Source organism: Notothenia rossii (assembly GCF_949606895.1).
Source record: "Notothenia rossii genome assembly, chromosome: 1".
NCBI classification, from domain to species: domain Eukaryota; kingdom Metazoa; phylum Chordata; class Actinopteri; order Perciformes; family Nototheniidae; genus Notothenia; species Notothenia rossii.
The window spans coordinates 34,680,011-34,698,829 of record NC_136912.1 but is presented as its reverse complement, the minus strand read 5'-3'; the positions used below and the strand labels follow the sequence as shown (position 1 = coordinate 34,698,829).

The 18,819-nt window shown below is 39.0% G+C and overlaps 1 protein-coding gene across 3 annotated transcripts in view; it reads left to right on the top strand.

The window, feature by feature from the left end:
- Positions 1–2,393: 2,393 nt before the first annotated feature.
- LOC307014941 (G2/M phase-specific E3 ubiquitin-protein ligase-like) overlaps positions 2,394–18,819 on the top strand; it is a 69,341-nt gene continuing 52,915 nt past the window's right edge. The window contains exons 1-4 of one of the 3 annotated variants that reach the window (XR_013801358.1): positions 2,395–2,580; positions 3,473–3,609; positions 11,872–12,250; positions 12,745–14,275. The gene's annotated coding sequence lies outside the window, so the exon portion shown is untranslated. Of the gene's footprint in view, positions 2,581–3,472; positions 3,610–11,871; positions 12,251–12,744; positions 14,276–18,819 lie in introns of those variants that run through there. The other 2 variants (XR_013801359.1, XM_079643221.1) reach the window with 2 other exon arrangements.

The window sequence follows — 18,819 nt, the reverse complement described above, 5'->3', positions numbered from 1 at the left end:
GAAGAATTTCTCCATTGACTTCAATGGTTAAAAATGTAATGTATTATGGGATGTATCTCTGGAATTATGAAAGTTATGAATGAGAAAAGTAATAGCAATGGATTCCCGACCGAGCTGAACGTTGTTGATGTTTGAACGGAGTTTCTGCGATGTTCAATGCGGGAGGAGAAGCGCGGCAAAATAAATCGGCGGAATAATAAACTTTTCGTCCGTAGAATAACAGTTAGTTGGAATGCTGTTAACAGCATTCCCACTAAACTATAAATTAACAACTCAAAACATTATTTTAAGTATTTTGACAATAACAACAAATAACGTTTATTTCCTTTGTTTTTACAATAAATGTACTATATAATATTTACTAGGAGTGCACCGAATGGGAAATTTTTGGCCGAAACCGATACCGAAAATAGGAAACAGTTGGCCGAATGCCGAAAGGCCGAAAATGATTAATAGAAATATATATATATATATATATATATATATATATATATATATATATATATATATATATATATATATAATGTATACATTTTTTACCAATGTTGTTCAGCTACCTGATTATGGAAAAATACATGATTATGGCAAAACTTAACTTAAATAATAATCGCTATTATGGGTCCATAAAACATTTATTCAGCACTTTTGAATGCATACAGTACATTAATTCCAAGTCAAGTGCATTTTTCTTTTCTCTGTAGGATAACTACAACAAAGTGCATTCAGAACAAAGCCAAGGTGCTTTAAACCTACATAAACATCTAGGCCAGTAGGCCTACAACAAAATAGTGTAAATAAAGACTGTAACAGCCAGGCCTTCAACAACAACAAATGCACCTATAAGTGCATGCATACAAATGTGCAAACTGGATAAATCCACATGAATGTAACTATTTACAAATGAAATTACAATTGAATGTTAAGAATCTGTAAATAAGGCTGTCTGTCCTCATAAGCAAAGTAATAAACATTGTATAAAGATACATAAAGTGAAAACTGGATACAAAATCCACAATCAATGACAAATTAAATTACAATTTCAAGAATCTGCAAATAAGGTGGTCTGTCCTCATGAGCAATGTAAACAACATTGTATCATTTAGATACCGAAAGTACAATATATTGAACACTGTGCTGCTGTCATTTCCCCCTAATGATAACCTGAGATGGTGAATTATTAACTCACAATGAAAATTGTTCAGGAAAGTGGGTATAGAGTAGACATGTAGAACTAGATAAGCTTATATGATAAGCCTATGATAAGCCAGCCTTGTCTACTTATTAAGGAAAAGTGGGAGGTTCTTTTTAATGAACAGTAGCTTCTCTGCTTTATCAGCCATAAGTCTGTTCCTCTTCTCATCAAGCACATGAGAGGCAGCGCTGAACAGTCTCTCGCTGTCAGTGCTTGTGCATGGAGCACTCAAATACTTGTGTGCCACCTTGGCCAGGTCAGGAAAACGGTCTTGTTTGTTTCTCAATATTTTTGAAATATCTCCAAGCGGCAGACATGTTGGCTGTGAGCCAGCCGCGAGCATGGTCGCGCGCCGTGCTTGTCGCCGCGTTTTGATTACGTCATCACAACAACACGTTAGGTTACCAACGTAACCCTGTTCTCTGACATTCGGTGAAAGCCGAAAGGGCCTTTTTAACCATTTTTGGCCGATAATTTTCGGTGGCTGAATATTCGGTGCATCCCTAATATTTACAGTATTTTTGCACTTTCAGAAAATACATGCAGATGTACGTAAAATAAAAAGTATTATCCGTAATTAAATATGTAACTCGTAATATAAAAGTGTATTACTATTATAAGACTTTAAGATACTTCTTTGTCATTTTAAGGCAAACACAAAACTGTAAAAAAAAAGTGTCAAATAAAAAAAACGTAAAATGTAAGTAAAACATTTTTACATTAGTCATTTTCTCAATATTCGATTGAATCCACCACAAACACAAAATATCCAATGTTGAAACAAAAGTAAATAAATATGTTTTCATTAAATTCCTAACTTACTATATTTTAAACAACAGTCTACAATATCATTAAACAAAATAAAAAGCATAGAAAGTGGATAAATCTCTACAGGGAGGACCAAGGTTTAAAACACACACTGTTATTTACTCAACAATAAGCCACAGTTATCCTTGTTTTATTTATGTGTTCTGTTGCTGTGTTTTTTTTTCCATTGGTTGTCAATATGCAGTAATAAACCTTAGTTTTACAGTATAATATATTGTTTTCGGATTCTGGCCGACAGCCAGAGCTACGGCACTTGAAATAGAATTCAGCCAGAACACGGCAGACAAGTCAGGCATGTTTGGAATGAGTCCACAACACTCCTGATTGGTTAATATACACGTCATCGAAGAAACCTGCCAATGAGAACTGTCCGCGCCTCTCGTTCACATTTGAAACATCCACCGTCAGTTGGAGCGGGTCTCCTCCGGTCTCCTCTTGCTGGAGCTCCAGCTGTCTGTCTGTATGTTTGCTGCAGGAGTTTATGGATTAATATCGGGATCGTTTTACACGTTAAATATGAGCATCAGGACGTCAACAAAGAACAGAAGACTTGAGATCTGGTGAGTCCTGCAACTGTAATTGAGTGAAACATGTATTTAGATAATCCTTAGTTTGTGAATGTTTTATTTTTTATTTCAGGTTACGTTTCTTCTTCTAGTTAGCTGAGTTTCTTACCGTTAAGTTGTCATGCATCATTAATAGGTTGTTAAATGTTAAGAAGCCCTGAGATGCTGTTTCTTGCAAGATGTTGCGCGGGAAACCTAGCTTAACAGGTGGCTGCTAACGTTAGTTTACAGCTTATTGCTGTGCTGCCCCCCAACCCTCTCGTCTCCAACACGGGAGGATTACACATAAACTTGCAGCGGGGTGTCACAGTGTGGTCGCCAAGTTTAATGTAAAGTTTCACAACTTTCTTACAGTGGAATCTAGTTTGTTAATGTTAAGTAGCCAACAGTTAGCATAGCATAAAAAGCTAACCGCTAACGTTCGGCTAACTTGCTAGTTAGCTCTGCTCTATATATTACAAGCTAACATGACTAGCTAATGTCACACTGTGTTAACTAACATAGTTTTTGTATTACTACATCATACATGCTTGGTCCAAATCACTGCTAAAATTAATTATTTTTGAGAATGTATAGTAAAGAAACACAGCCATACATGAAATAACATAGCAAAATAATACGTGTAATGTTTGACCCATGTTGTGCCTTAGAAGTGTAGTGATAAAAACATGATTTTTATTCAAAAAGTAGGAAAGGGAAAAATTAGAATAGGTATTGATCCAAAACAGGTTAATTGAGGAATACCTGGAATCCGGAATGGTTAAAGTAATTTATTGCAAAGATATTTACAATTAAATCTAATTCGGGTCACTTTTGACACATGTTGGTTGTATGTTGTGTAACAAAGGGTTAACATGACAGCTGTGATGTTCACTCTTTTGACCAGTGGACAGTGAGGACTATGGAAGAGAAGATGTGATGGCTTTGTGTGGAAAGCTGCTGAAGCCAGCCTGTGTCCCTCATCAGTCTCTCCAGGCAGCACCCAGCTATTCTTCCATCTTGCAGATGGAAAGACTTTGATATGTGAGTAATAACTAACTTGTGTCTAACATAATATTGAATGTGGTTTAGTAAAGTATTTAAAAATGCCCCACATTATACATGTACAGGACAATCAGACCTTGTTCAACAAAGATCATCAGACAATTGTTGTGTCTTTGAGGTACAGCCGCAGCAGAGTCTGAGTTTGAAGAAAACACTAACATTTTATTTAGTGTTGTTTAATCCATCAATATTTACTGGTCTTGAATTTCCTAACTGGATTACAAAATGCTCGAATGTTATTGTACAGGGACATTATGCAGATTTAATCACCTGAAGATACAAATATAGATTCAGCGATATGTACCATTTTAAGGAAATAGGCTGTTAGTGGTATTGACCAAAGCTCCGCAGCTGTAGCTAGGGGCTGCTAATGAAAACTCAAGTGCTCCATTTGTTGGTTTTTCTTTTTTATTAAGAATTGATCAAGCATATGTTCCTCTTTGAAATACCAGTTGTACTTCGCTAACACGCAGTGCCTGGGAGTTTAGTTTAGTTTATGTATTTATAGTGTCGTGGACAGTCCCCATCGATGAACTGTCACAAAAACAGTAAATGGAGCAGCTTTAGCCGACATGGCTAATTTCCAGCTGTTGTCCCCGGCCAGATGGTAATAGACACCCTTAAAATTACAATATATCAATAGGCCTGTCGCGATAATCGATAAATTGACTTATCGTACGATAAATAAAAATGGACTCGATAACTTTTCTGAGGTCGATAAATTGCCGTTTACATAAAGATGTGACCAGCATTTTAGCCTGGAGCGCTGTGGCTGCCAGGCGCGCTGTGAGGGGCGGGGCTGACACACAGCCAGGTCAGGACACTCCGTGTGCACGTGCAGCAGCGTAGCAGCCAAATTAATAATATAGCGACAAGCGGGAGACAACGTGTGACTTACTCGCGGGGAATTTAAAGTGAAATGGAATTGGTTACAAAACCTAACTACACATCTCGATTCTCCGGTGTGGCAGTATTTTGGATTCAAACCAAATCAACGAGGCGAACCTACGGACTTAAATGAGCCGGGCGGTGTGTCGCATTGGTTTAAAAAAGGTAGCGACAAAAGCAGGCAATACCACGCATTTTAAACCACCTAAAACACAACCACCCCATTCCGTTTTCCCAGCTGGGAGCAAACACGGCAGCTGGAGATGGAGCGCCCCCGCTCGACAATGCAAACATGTTGGTGTTCCTTGCTCGAAAACTTAGAAAAACAGATTTGGATATGGCCTGTTGAGGCATCTGGGTCTTTGACAGTGGACTGTACACTTGACTGTTGTTTTAAGGAGGTTTTTTTTGCTTGTGAGATAATGTGTGCTCATATTTATATATATATATGAGAGAGAGAGCTGTTTTCCAGCCTGACTCTAATTCATTTATTGTTTTGGTTGTGTGTGATTTAATTAATTTATTATAATTTAATTAATTTGTTTTATTTATTATATATAATTTATATATTTTAATATTATTTCACATTTCATTTGCAATGTTGAATGTTCAATAAAAAGTTATGTTTGAAAGGATGTACTTGAATTATTATTATATATTATCATTATGTCTAAAATGGTCTTAAAACGGTGCCGACAATATTATCGTTTATCGCAATAATTTCCAGAAAAATGAATCGTCCAACAAAATGAATTATCGTGACAGGCCTATATATCAACAGCATTAGTTATAAGAAAATATATAAAATAAAATAAAACGGAGGAAGACAAGTAGATACCGGTGTGAGGATAAAAGAGAACAATAAACGACACACGTTACTACATACAGTACATGTCACATATAGCACATCACAATCACATAACAGAAACGAGGGGCAACATCCATGATCACAACATGTAACACAACATGTAACACTCATGCCATACTCAACACAGACTAGTGTGTGCAGGTGTAGTTCTCAGTGAACCATGTTTTTAAGTGAGCTGTGAAGGTGGTATGTGTATGTATGTCTTTGATTTGAGTGTGTAGTGAGTTCCAGTTTTGTATTGCTGTGACCGAGAATGATGACTGACCAAAAGTACTCTTCCTGAATGGGACTGATAGGTCGCCACGTGTGGAGCTTCTAGTGGTCAGTCTGGTGTTGTTAGGTTGAGTAACCAATGAGTTAAGAGGTGGAGGGGCTGTATTGTGCAGGATTTTGTAAACCAGAACAATGTTCCTATACTTTATTAAATCTTCCCAACTCAGGATGTTATGCTTGTTGAGGATGGTACAGTGATGGGACCGGTTAGGTTTCTGGTCCAGTACTTTGAGGGCTTGTTTGTACAGGGTTGCTAGTGGCTTCAGTGTGGAGCTGTTAGTTTGCCCCCAGCTTGTGAGACAGTATGTAAGATGTGAGATGATCATGGCATTCATGTATAATTTGGCAGAATTCAATGTCATTGTGTTTCTTATGTATTTAAAATTTGCTAGGCTAAACTTGACTCTTTGGGTAACTTTTTTGACTTGTGTTTTGAATGTTAAATTAGAGTCAATAATGATTCCAAGGTACTTAACCTGAGGCACAATGTTAATATGTTCACCTGAGATGCTTATATTTGACACAATGTTGCATTTTCTTTTTGTGAAAAACATTCCAACTGTTTTGTTGACATTAAGCTGAAGACAGGAGCGGTGTAGCCAGCTAGTGATCAGCACTAAAGCTGAGGTCAGTTTATCAGCAGCCTTTTGCTTTGTGTTGGCATGCACATATATCACAGTGTCATCGGCAGATAGCTGTGTTTCCACATCAGGACAGACAGATGGCAGGTCATTAATATATAGGGAAAAAAGAAGTGGATCAAGTATTGAACCTTGTGGTACTCCGGTGCTTAAGTCTATAGCTGGAGAGAGTCGATTATTGACGATAACATGCTGACGCCTACCAGTGAGGTATGATTCAATCCAACTGAGTGTTAATGGAGAGCAGTTAAAAGCCGACAGTTTGGACAGAAGGACCTTATGGTTGACTGTATAAAGGCTTTGCGTAGATCCAGGAATACTGCACCAACAACACCTCCTTTGTCAACCATTGCTTTGACCTTTTCTATAAAAAAGCAGTTGGCTGTTTCGGTTGAATAATTTGCCCTGAAGCCAAACTGCATGGGATGAAGTTGAAATGGACTGTTGTTTAAGAAGGAGACAAGCTGTTCTGACACCCACTTCTCCGCCACCTTGGATACTACAGGTAAGATGCCAATTGGGCGGTAGTTGTTGATGTTCAGAGGGTCACCTGACTTGAAAATGGGGGTTACAATTGCAGTCTTCCATGCACTTGGGAATGTCTCATGTAATACAGATGAATTGATGATTTGGGTAAGAGGGCAGACTAAGTAATCTTGCAGTGATTTAAGCATTGTAGAATCCATAGCATATGTGTCCTTAGCTGTCAAAGTTTTAAGAGTATTAATAATTGCTTTGGTTTTTAATTCCGATATGGGTTTAATGCAAAAGGACATCTTACTTTCGTCGACTTTGATAATATGTTCTGCTCTCAAAGGAAAGTTCTGTGCAATCTCATCTACAGAGTTGATAAAAAATGTATTAAAAGCTATGGCAAGTTGTTCTGGGTCTTGCACTAGGTTACCATTCTCTTTTAGTTCTAGCTGCTTTTTTGGCCTGTGCTTGATTCCTAGTAAGGTTTTAATCTGTTCCCAAATTATTTTAGTGTTTTAGTGTTAAGGCCAAAGCCTTTCTGATTGGCTTTGGCCTTTCTGATTGTTTGAGTTACTTTGTTACGTAATGAAGTAAACCTATGCCTGTCAGTAGTTAATTTAGTTTTCAGTGCTCTTTTCAGTGCAAAGTCTCTTTCCTTCATCAAGTTCAATATGTCCGTATTGAACCCAGGGCTCTCGACTAACTTTTTTCACCATCCTCCCGGAACCGTCCCGAAATACAATCTAAGCCGTCCCGAAATTAATGTGGACCGTCCCGAATTTAAAATATTAGTTTTTCTACATTATCATTAGTTAAAATCATTCAAAGTGACCTTTAACATAAATAAAACATCATACAAATCATTAGATGATAATTCATCAAGCTTTTTATTTGAGTAAATCAGTCAATCACATGAACAAAGGTCAAATATATTTAAACAAACACACAAACGAGAAAATTCCTCTAATATTGAATCAAATCAAGTCCCATCCAATTAACAAAAAAATCCAACACTCTGTCCTGAAGACAGAACCCAGAGTAACCACTAACCAGGATGACAGTCTGTAACACAGTCAGGAGACCTTTACAAACTGCCCCGCCCCCTCGCACACAGACGGGAGAGAGAGATCTCGTCTGGATTGGAAAGCTCGAAAATACATCATAGACGCATGTTGTAGTCTTATTGCAATTTTAGAAACGGAGTTGGCTAAACTACAACTGCGATATAATGTTTATGTAGCAATAATACATATGACATATATTTTTTAAATGTCTTCAGTACCGATAAAAAGTCAGATAACGTCGGAGCTAACGTTACCACTGTCTTTAATAATTCCGGCCCGGGCTGAGCCCGTTTAATACCGGGGCTCGGTACCCATCCATACATAGGGAGAGGCGCAGCATATTGCTAAGGACTAAATACGATGGAGGGTTCTCATCTCAGCCTTATTACCCATAGTAGGGGATGAAGAGGAGTAAGTAAATAAAGAGGCCGGCGCTCCAGGGTCTAGTTCTGCTGTGCGTTTTTGTGATGTCACTGTAAAACATTTCAGAATTCCTCCACGGGATACCATTGTCATTTTACATCACTCAACCCACGAAATACACACACTCAGTACATAGCTAGACCCGCAAATTTGCGGGCCAGGAATTCGCGGGCACAGCCAGCTGTGCGACTGGCTGACAGCCAGCGGCACAACTGTAGCTACGTACTGTGTGTGTGTGTATTTCGCGGGTTGCTAAATGTTTTGTGTGTGTTTATGTTGACAAGGAGGTTTAATAACTGTGTGCTACACAAAACGTGCAGTCGGTTTCATTTGAATCGCCGTTTGTAGTAGAGTTAGCAGGGTATTTTTATGTTAATTCCCGTCCCAAATTCGTCCCAACATTTTTTTTAATCCTCCCCGACACTATTTTTTCAACGACGGGACGTCCTTAAGCTCGAGCCCTGATTGAACCAAGGAAGTGCATTGTTTTTGTTTTTTCCACTCTTCATTTTTCTGCAGAACAGCTGCACTAAATCATGTAGCTTGGTCGCAAAAATGTGGCTGTCTGTTTCTACACTGCTCCCAGTTATCATACTTTCCCAGTCAGTCTGTTGCACAGCTTGCTCAAAGTTTGCAAATTCATTTTTTGCTATTCTTAGTAGTTCCAGAGGTTTTTAAGAGTGGTGGAACCGTTTCTTTGTGAGTTTTCTGGATATTAATATTAAGTTGTGGTCAGATAGTCCAGTGATGAAATTAAATGTTTTATCCACTCTCTCAGGTTTATTACTTAATATTAAGTCTATTTGTGTCTGTGAGGATGATGTTATTCTCGTTGGTCCTTCTGTCATTTGTGTTAAGTCTAAACTATCTGTGATTTGCTTAAGGGCTTTCCTACTTGTCTTGTCTAACCAGTTACAATTCAGGTCACCAAGCAGTATTACTTCTGTTTTGAAATCACATGCTTTAATACGTTTTTTGAATGTAGTGTAGAAGTCATTATTTGAAGATGGTGGGCGATAAACAACAATGAGAACAAATGACATTTCAGGGGACAGCATTATTTTTAATCCAAGACATTCCAAGTCATGGTTAAAAGGCCAGCATATTTGATGACATTTGAGATGGTCTTTGACATAAATCATGACCCCACCCCCTCTTTCGTAAGATCGATCTTGTCTAAAGCTTTGATAGCCTGGCACATGCAATGCAGCGGATGGAGAGTTGGTATGAAGCCATGTTTCTGATAGACAGAGAAAATCTCAATTGGAATCATGAAGAAGATGATAGACTTGATAAGCTTTAGGTGTGAGGCTACGGATGTTCAAATGTCCTCCAAGGATGCCCTTCGGTTGATGTTGTTGATCCCAGATCACTAAAGAGTGATTAACAGTTTTAAATAAATTAAAACTTGCGGTGTTTTTTGAAAACAGGATTTATGGTCCTGTTGCTTTTGTAAGCATGTTGTTGTTTGTCGAACGGACTGACGCGCTGAGTTTGCACCTGAACGCAACATCCAACTTCCGGGTTTGCTGGACGGCACAAGCTGGTCACGTTAAAAATGCCATACGGGTCAGAGGACACCTCATTCATGGCCATCGGGGCATCCTCGACGCTGTGCCCGAACGCAGCAAGCCGGTCCCGGCCCCCGATGCTCCCCTCGTCCACAGCCACGGCCCCCGGCGTCCCAGATCTCCGCTCCCCCGCACCGGCAGCTCCACTTCCCAGCCGACACAGCCCAGCCAGTCCGTCTCTGGCACCCGGACAACAAACGCAAGGCACCACACCAAGCCGGTGTATGTATTCAGTCACTGTGCTTTCTCTGTGAGTGTCACGTACCTGAGAGACAGGGTTGTTGCTCTTCGTGACTTCACGGTTGGTGTTTCGAGTTGTTGGGCCTGGGCACTGATGTACGTCTCCAGATAGCAACAGGTAGAGTGTGATGATGATACGGCAGTTACTTTGACGTTTGTCTCGGACTTCATTATTTCGCTTAAGGTTATGTTGTTGATGTTGTCCCGCGGTGAGAACAAATGTTTGCATCAGAGCGTGTTTCCCGTACCATAAGTGCTTCAATTTGTCTGTGCACTGCTAAAATGCAGGGCCCATTATTCGGATTTAATGATGGTCCTGTGTTTAAAAAGTTTAAAATGAAGGCATATGTTAAAAAGGCAAGGAGAGCTCCTGTTACACCTGACCTGCCTGCCACCACCATCTTGGAAAAGCAACAGTGATGCTGAGGGTACGCAAACTGGTCTGCGGACCAATTTAGGAGGGTGCGTTTGAGTGTTCCCACCCTTACCTCATTTATGGACTAGGCCAGGCGTACTCAAATACAAATCTTAAAGGTCCAAAAAAAAATGTCAATAAAGCTCTGTTTATTACGGTCATTCAAACTTTTAAACAATTGCAACAACATTCTTAACACGAGGTTGCAAAAACAAAAATAATCTCTATGCAGCAGTTTTCATTGTTATTGTGTCTGTGCTTAATCCCTCAGAGTCGCAGTGTAAGAGCTGCAGTTATGAATGAAGGCAGCTGCACCCTCTTTCATTCAGCATTCCCATTATTGCTTTATAAATGTCTTCCCCCCCCCCTTCTGTGTCCACTGAGGTTCGTCAGGCCCAACACATCTTCAACAAACTCCCCCTTGCCTCATCATAAAAACTCACAACTGAGCAATGTCAGTGGTGTCAGTGGGCTCATCCACAGCTAAGGAAATGCACTGTGCATTTTTTATTCCATCACAAAGCTGATTAATCAAATCATCAGCAAGTATTTATGTTCTTCTGGTTGCTGTGGAATCTGAGAGGGGGATTTGCTTGATTTGACCTGTTATTTCCTCTTTTAGTTTGCCTTCAAACATTGTCTCCCACTCTCCATCACTTCAGTCATGCATTCTTTTATACTTCAGTTATTATCCAGTGGAATGCGCTTAACTACTGGCCTAGTGAAATCAAAGTGGTTACTTTTTTGGCTGGGCAGTGAAGTTTAAACACCGTCTTATTTGACTTTCTCAGGACTTAAAAACAGTGTTTTGGGGGCAGACCCCGTCCCCCACAAAGAAAAATATATATTTACACACGTAAGGTCATCATCTTAACAGTTTTGTATGCTCATCCGTGAGCAGAGCACCAAGTTGACATTTCCATTTTGTTCAGCAAAACGCCTCACAAAATTAGTAAGATCAACAGCTTTAGTGCGTTTTGATTCAATGCTGAGTACAGCCAAACTTGACAGTCTCTTCTCTGTCATTTTAGACCACAAATACCTCATTCCTTCCGTCTACTTGAGTCCAAATGCTGCTGTCCCCCCGTTCAAATGAAATTGCCGCCAATCATATTTCCACACTCGCGCCGGGGGAGGGGCTACAAGACGTGCGTCTTGTGCTGCATTCACTTGCACTCGGACATTCGAGATTTTCTCTCATAAATGTCCGATGAGCCACAACTTTTCTTTCAAAACAAAGCTGCCAACTGGGGTGGCAACTGCAACTCCCAAGCCACCCCGGTAGTTGAAACTATAGCTACAGTACAGATGCATGCAACTCGATGAGCTGTTAACTCTCGCTCTGACTTTTTTTTTTTTTTAACTCACGCTCCGACTCACACAGGTTGAAAGGGACGACACACGGATTTTTCCCACCCGCATTCCGCGAAGACCCGCCCTACTGTGCCTCTGATTCGCAGATTGTTGGTGGGGAAAAAACGGTGACGGGATGCTGAATGTGATTGGACCAATGCGTTTACAGACACACACAGACAGTGGAACAGTCGGACATGCAGAGTGCTGTTTGCAGTGGACATAGCGGAGAATTTTGACTCGTTGTGTTGTGGCGATGTCTCGCAGATAACACAGATACATATGAAAAGTATAATTTGCTCAGAGTCCAGAGACAGTTGTGGTTCGGTCCAGATCCGGACCGGAGTCCGGACTTTGAGGATGCCCGGACTAGGCCATGTTAGACAAGCAATCCAGTGGTTAGTTTTAGGGTAAGCTCCATTGTTTTATTTTTCATGTATTCACTTTAAGAGAAAGGGATTTCAGAAACAAGTCTCACAAGTTTGGCTCAAAGTAAAATTTAACAAAAGCTAACTGTTGTTAGACTATGTTCCCCCCTTCTAAACTTAGGAAATAATCAATGCCCTTTGGATGCTCTCAAGTGTGTGTGTGTGTGTGTGTGTGTGTGTGTGTGTGTGTGTGTGTGTGTGTGTGTGTGTGTGTGTGTGTGTGTGTGTGTGTGTGTGTGTGTGTGTGTGTGTGTGTGTGTGTGTGTGTGTGTGTGTGTGTGTGTGTGTGTGTGTGTGTGTGTGTGTGTGTGTGTGTGTGTGTGTGTGTGTGTGTGTGTGTGTGTGTGTGTGTGTGTGTGTGTGTGTGTGTGTGTGGGGTCCAATCATACAAGATTTAGGGGATCTATTGGCAGCTGCTGATAATAACATCCATCATTATGGTTTACTAATAGTTATCACTTCACTTCCTCCTCCAGCACCTGGACACAGCAGGAACCTATGCCAGGATCCTGTTTGTGGCCTTCAGCTCTGCCTTCAACACAACCCTCTGGCTGGAGGCTGCGCTCCATCAGGACCAGAACCTCTCTCCATCAGGACCAGAACCTCTCTCCATCAGGACCAGAACCTCTCTCCATCAGGACCAAAACCTCTCTCCATCAGGACCAGAACCTCTCTCCATCAGGACCAGGGGCCTCATTTATAAATGGATATACGCTCAAAAAATGGCGTGCTGCAGTTTCTACGCAATGTTTGCGATTTAAAAATACTAACTTGATACAGAATTACATCTAAACTGACTGCATTTTGCATTTCTATAGATTGTAGATACGAGCATGGTTTTATATAGCCTATGTTTAATACATGTTTAATCGTGTTTTATGCCGTTTGCCAAGACTTGATAAGTCGCTCGTAAAACACAGGAGGTATGGAAACTAAGAGCACCATATGTGGTAAATTGTACAGCTAATATAACACAACACATTCGTTGTATTTCCTTTAACTGGTGGGTATAGAGTTGCTGCGGGGGGCGGGGGGGGGGGGGGGGTTGAGATGCACAGGCTGCAGTGGAGACGCTGCGCACAGCTGATCGACAGCTGGGACACAAACCGCCAAATACAAAAACGTAATTCAGATCCAGCCGTCATGACTCCACTCCGGAGGGATCCCCCGATCATTTCTTACAGTTTCTCATCAAGGGGGGGGTCTCCTGTCAAACACACTGCCTGAGGAAGGCTATGTGTATTTTTTTTCATTATTATAGTATTATATACATGTGAATTATATAGTATTAGTATTATTTTCAGTTGAGAATGTTTCAAAGTAATCTTAAAAAATTCAATTTACTTTTTGTTTCTACTGTTTATAAGTATGATGTTTAAATATGAAATGCTGTATTCATTAGTTGTACTATAATTCTACAAATATTTTTATATTTTAAGTTTTCAGAGTAATTGTCAGAACATTTTGTGATGTCATTTTATTGAACCTGTTTGTTTGGAAAATAACAGTATTCTAGCTGTAGAACTTTAGGTTCTGTATTTATTTTTAGTGTTTGATAAATCTAATAATAAAAAAATGTAAAAAACAGAACTTTATTTAAGGTATTTTAATGTAACATTTTAAGACAATGGATTTTGAAAAGAGAGGAAAGCTTCCTCTCAAATCTTTAAGGACAATTTCTGTATACTAATTGCTTTTGCACTTTATTTCAGTTAAAGTATTTTTACTTTAATTTTATGGTTTTTGTTTGGCAGCCGCTGCTGCCAGTCATTTGACCATTTTTTTACGGGTTTTTTTCCCCTACAAGTTTTAGTGCTTTACTTTTATTAAAGGTTATTGACTGTAAAAAGAGCAGATACATCTGTAAAATTACAGTGTTTTCATGTTAAAGTATTAGTGCTGTACTTTTGTTAAAGGTTATTGACTGTAAAAAGAGGCTAAATCTGTAAAATTAGAGTATTTGCCCGTAGAAGTATTAGTGCTGTACTTTTATTAAAGGCTATTGACTGTAAAAAGAACAGATAAATCCGTCAAATTACGGTGTTTTCCTGTAAAATCTTTAAGGACAATTCCCGTAAATTAATGTCTTATTCACTTTATTTCAGTTCAAGTATTTTACTTTAATTTAAGGGTTTTTGTTTGGCAGCCGCTGCTGCCAGTACTTTGACCGTTTTTTTACGAGTTTTTTTTTTACAGTGTAGTACTGTATGTACACACTTAAGGTAGTCATAGTTTATGAAAATATAGTGAGCAATGTTATACAGGAGACTTTTATTAAATTACTTTTGTTGATTCATATAAAACACTTACTTCCTACCTCGAATACTGATTTAATGGGTTTTAATAATAACTATTAATAGTTTTAAATCAGGTTTATTTGTTTCTCTCTCTTATAAAGTCATATTGTCTTTCTTTTGTCTTTCAGAACACATTAAATGTACCTTCAAATCATCTAAATTCAAACAATTTTGATAATGTATTATTATAAAAGCTACCAGTTGAAAATGCACAAATTGAACTACAATCTAAAAAAATCCAGGAGTTTGCATGTTAGTTACTTCATATCTGATCATTAATTATTTGCAGAAAAGTTTTTAATGCCAGTTTATTTTTTCCCTCCACAAAACCATATTTCATTTTTATTGAATTCCTCATCGTCTTCTCACTTGTATAATGCAAGTGAATAAAGGACCAGAGAGAAATAGAGACACAAAGAGAATTGCACGCGCACACGCGCGCGTGCACACACACACACACACACACACACAGAGACAAAAACACAGATTAACTTGACACACACAAATAGTCTGCTTTGAAGAAAGAGCACAGGGCAGTGGACACTTTGCAAACACCGCTGAGATTCTCATTAAAACTCCACAAAGAAAATCCTTTTTAATCGGGGGAGCATTACCCCGTTTTAATCCACTGTGGATTATAATGAACCTGCAGTGCCAAAGGCATCCACGGGGTGGCAGAAGGCCTGGCAATACCCCAACAGACACAACAGTGCTGCTTACACAAGGAGTCGGTTTGAGATTTTAACTCTAGTGACCAGTTAGTGGCAGAGCTGACTGCAGACATCTTCACTTTGTCAGTCCATGTTACTGTTAGGATAATAAAGGACCAGGGGGCAAACAAATATATATATCCAACTATATAGGATAAAAAAAACACATTATTTTAAGCCAAGTCATTTAAAACAAAACATCTTGTGTTTTGGTGTGTCTTGTCATTACTAGTTCCTTTATCAAGTGTTTATTTGACCTCATTGCTGTATATGTAGAACATATATGAAATATATTTTGTATTCTGAATTTAACTCCAATGTACAAATCTATATCATAGTATTGAGCTAATTGAACCCCTTATTTTGCACGAGTTGAAATACTACATAATGGACCGCAATTGTTTCAATAAATAACCCTAATCATAACCCTATCCCTAAAATAAAAATGTAGAAGCTAAAAACAAAACACATTTGTATTCATTTTTTAATTTGCCAAAAATGTATTAAAAAAGCAAGGACACAGTATGAACATCTATTAATACAAACCCTCAATTTGCCATATTATTTACAAATTACAAAAATGACTATAATAATTTCGCAAAAGGAAATTACATATATTTATGACAAGTTTCTTTGCCAAAACGTCATAACCAGATTGATGCATGTGGGTAATTACACATAAGAAAATCTATTGTTTGATCCCTAGCTGGGTTCCAAAAGAAGCAATGCGTCTTCTTCAGTAAATCAAATATTGTTTATACAGTAAACATCATTAAGAAAAGTCATAAAGAATCAAAATGATCAGAAGTAGAAAAACACAACACTAAAGAAAAGGTAACATTTTGTAAGTCTACCTTAACACAGTAATCATGTTTATATACTGTATGTAAATTGAATAAGTCACTGGGCACCTTAATTGTTGAATCTCTTGAAAATTGCTATAGCAGTTTTCAAGTGTGGAGCTGGAGCTCATGCGCTGCTTCACTCAGTCTGTGATGGTTCCCCCAGGATTGGATGCTGATTCCTGGCCGTTAAGAGGTTAAGGCAGGGGTCTGCAACCTTTTTGACCAAAAGAGCCATTTTGCTCCTTTTTCCCAAAAATGTTTTTGACTGGAGCCGAAAAACATATTTCATAGCTTGATAGCTAATAAAGTTGTATGTATTGTTATATCAGACAAAAACTACAGTTTTTTTGCATGTATTAGGCTATTTATTACATTATTTAAAACTGTTAACCTCTAATAAGAAACAAAGAACTCCTATAAGGAGAATTAAAAATAATACATAGACCTACTTTAAAATAAATTAAACACAGCACTTGGGGAGTCCTCTGCACATTTGAAGGAAAACAAAATATTATTAAAATGGGCCCACTTTGAAATAAATAAAACATATAGCTGCACCCTAAAAAGAGTTAAAGGTAGGGTAGGTAAGAATGGAGAAAACAGCTCGAGTGCGCTAGAATTTGAAAATACACAACCGGAAAAAATATGCCTCTTCCTTCAGACTTTCTTACAGAGTCCCTCCTCCAACACACACGAACGCCCATCATCAATGAGGCCACGAGATAAGTTTGTGCACAGATGGAAGACTGACAGGCAGGTGGGCCATCCAATCGTTTTAGCCGGCCGGCTAAAATGATTGGATGGCCTACCTACCCGCTACGGCTTCCCGAGATTTATTTTTGTATGTATTTATTGTCAAAGCATTTAATATATTCATTGCTATCGGGACGTTAAGAGCATTCCATGGAATATAACAAAAAGTGTTTCCGAAGTGAATTACCTACCCCATTGAATTATGACTGAAGATTGTCAGCTGTCTTCCTCTCCCGTGTTGTTCCTCGATACGTAAAGGCTGCAGCACCGTTGACAACTTCTCTCTACATATCAAACATACCGGTAAACCAGCATCGTTTGCTGTGAAAGCATATAACTCTGTCCACACAGAATTCAATTCCTGTGTTCCTCCGGTACTTTTCTTTGATTTATCCATAGTTCGCTCATCGAGCCGGGGGTCAGGTTATTCACCCGCAGGAAAAGGCGCTCGCGCGGGACCGTAGCAGGATGCGACGCATATTTTAGTTGACCTAATTAAAACCGTTTTGTTTTTTATTTCTGTGTCACAGTATCACCTCGAAATACAAGATACGAAACATTTTCAACCATGCAACAAAATATAAATAGTCCTACAAATACTTTTATTTTATTTCCTTCTTATTTTTGTCTAAGCTCAAGGGAGCCAGAGCAGAGGGTTTAAAGGGCCGCATGCGGCCCGTGGGCTGAGGGTTGCCAACCCCTGGGTTAAGGCGTCAGCCACAAAAAGCTTATGTGGTTCACGTCTGGCAGGGACATTTGTTGCATGTAAATGTTATTTCCTCTCCTTCCCCACTGTTTTCCTGTCATCACTCTTATCTTGCTGTCAAAGGAGTAAAGCCCAACAAATGTAATTTACAAAAAACGTGGTCAGCCTGCTGACGCTCCATTTTAACTTCCACTCAACTTTTGCGCGAACAAGCACTGTGGAATGTTTTTCCGATAACTTCCGGTGGAATTGGGTTAGGAAGTAATCTATTCACGGCCAATGTACAACTGGAGAAATTCCATTCAGCAACAATTATTTAAATGTACAAAACATCATGCAGGGCTTCTCAAACTCCGGACCAAGGTCCGGATCCGGACCAAACCCTGTGTCCCATTATTAAAAAAAAAAAAAATTGAAAAAAAAAGAAGAATTTCTGAATCTGATGAAAATTAAAGTGGACCTATCATGCTATATTGGAAAAATATATTGTAGGGCCATACCTATACAAAACATGTCTGTAAAGTTTTGTGCTTAAAATACCAAACAGATCACCCATTGTAGCCATGCCTCATACTGCTCATGATACCCCTCTTTTGCAGCCCTGTTAGAGAAACGCGGATTTTGGGTCCTTAGCTTTAAAAAAAAAAAAGAGAGGCGGAGCTAATGCCTGATCAGAATTCTACCGGAGATAAAGTTAAATTCTGCTGTGATAAAACACCATCCTGTTCTAAACCACATGAAAGATTATTTCTGAAACAGTATCTCAAATGCTTTTTCTCTTGCGGGTTTATCACAAGGTGAGTTCCTTTTTTTATTTCCTGCTTTTTAAAATCATGTGCTCTCCAGTACAGGTTAGCTCTGAGTGTTAGCGAGGCTTGTTAATGTAAACAAAGACGAGATTACGTCCAAAACACGTCAGGCATTGTTTCTGATAGCAACTCTCTGTGGGTCTGCCGCCGATTTGACGTCAGATCGGCAGCAAATCTGTATCCGCTCGTTGTACCCCTGTTTTTAAAGGATTTGGGTACGGAGGAAAAGAGGGAGGGTTTTATTGTCTGATGCTGCGTGAGTTCCCTGACGCACCGGGGACACATATTTATACGATAACACTTTGTTGGTCAGATCAAGTCTGAAATTTGCAGCTCCATGTCCAACATCAACAGACAAGTATCCAGACACAATACATGAAACACAAACAACAAACATTTAACATAACAGCACAATCAGTTATGTATAAAAA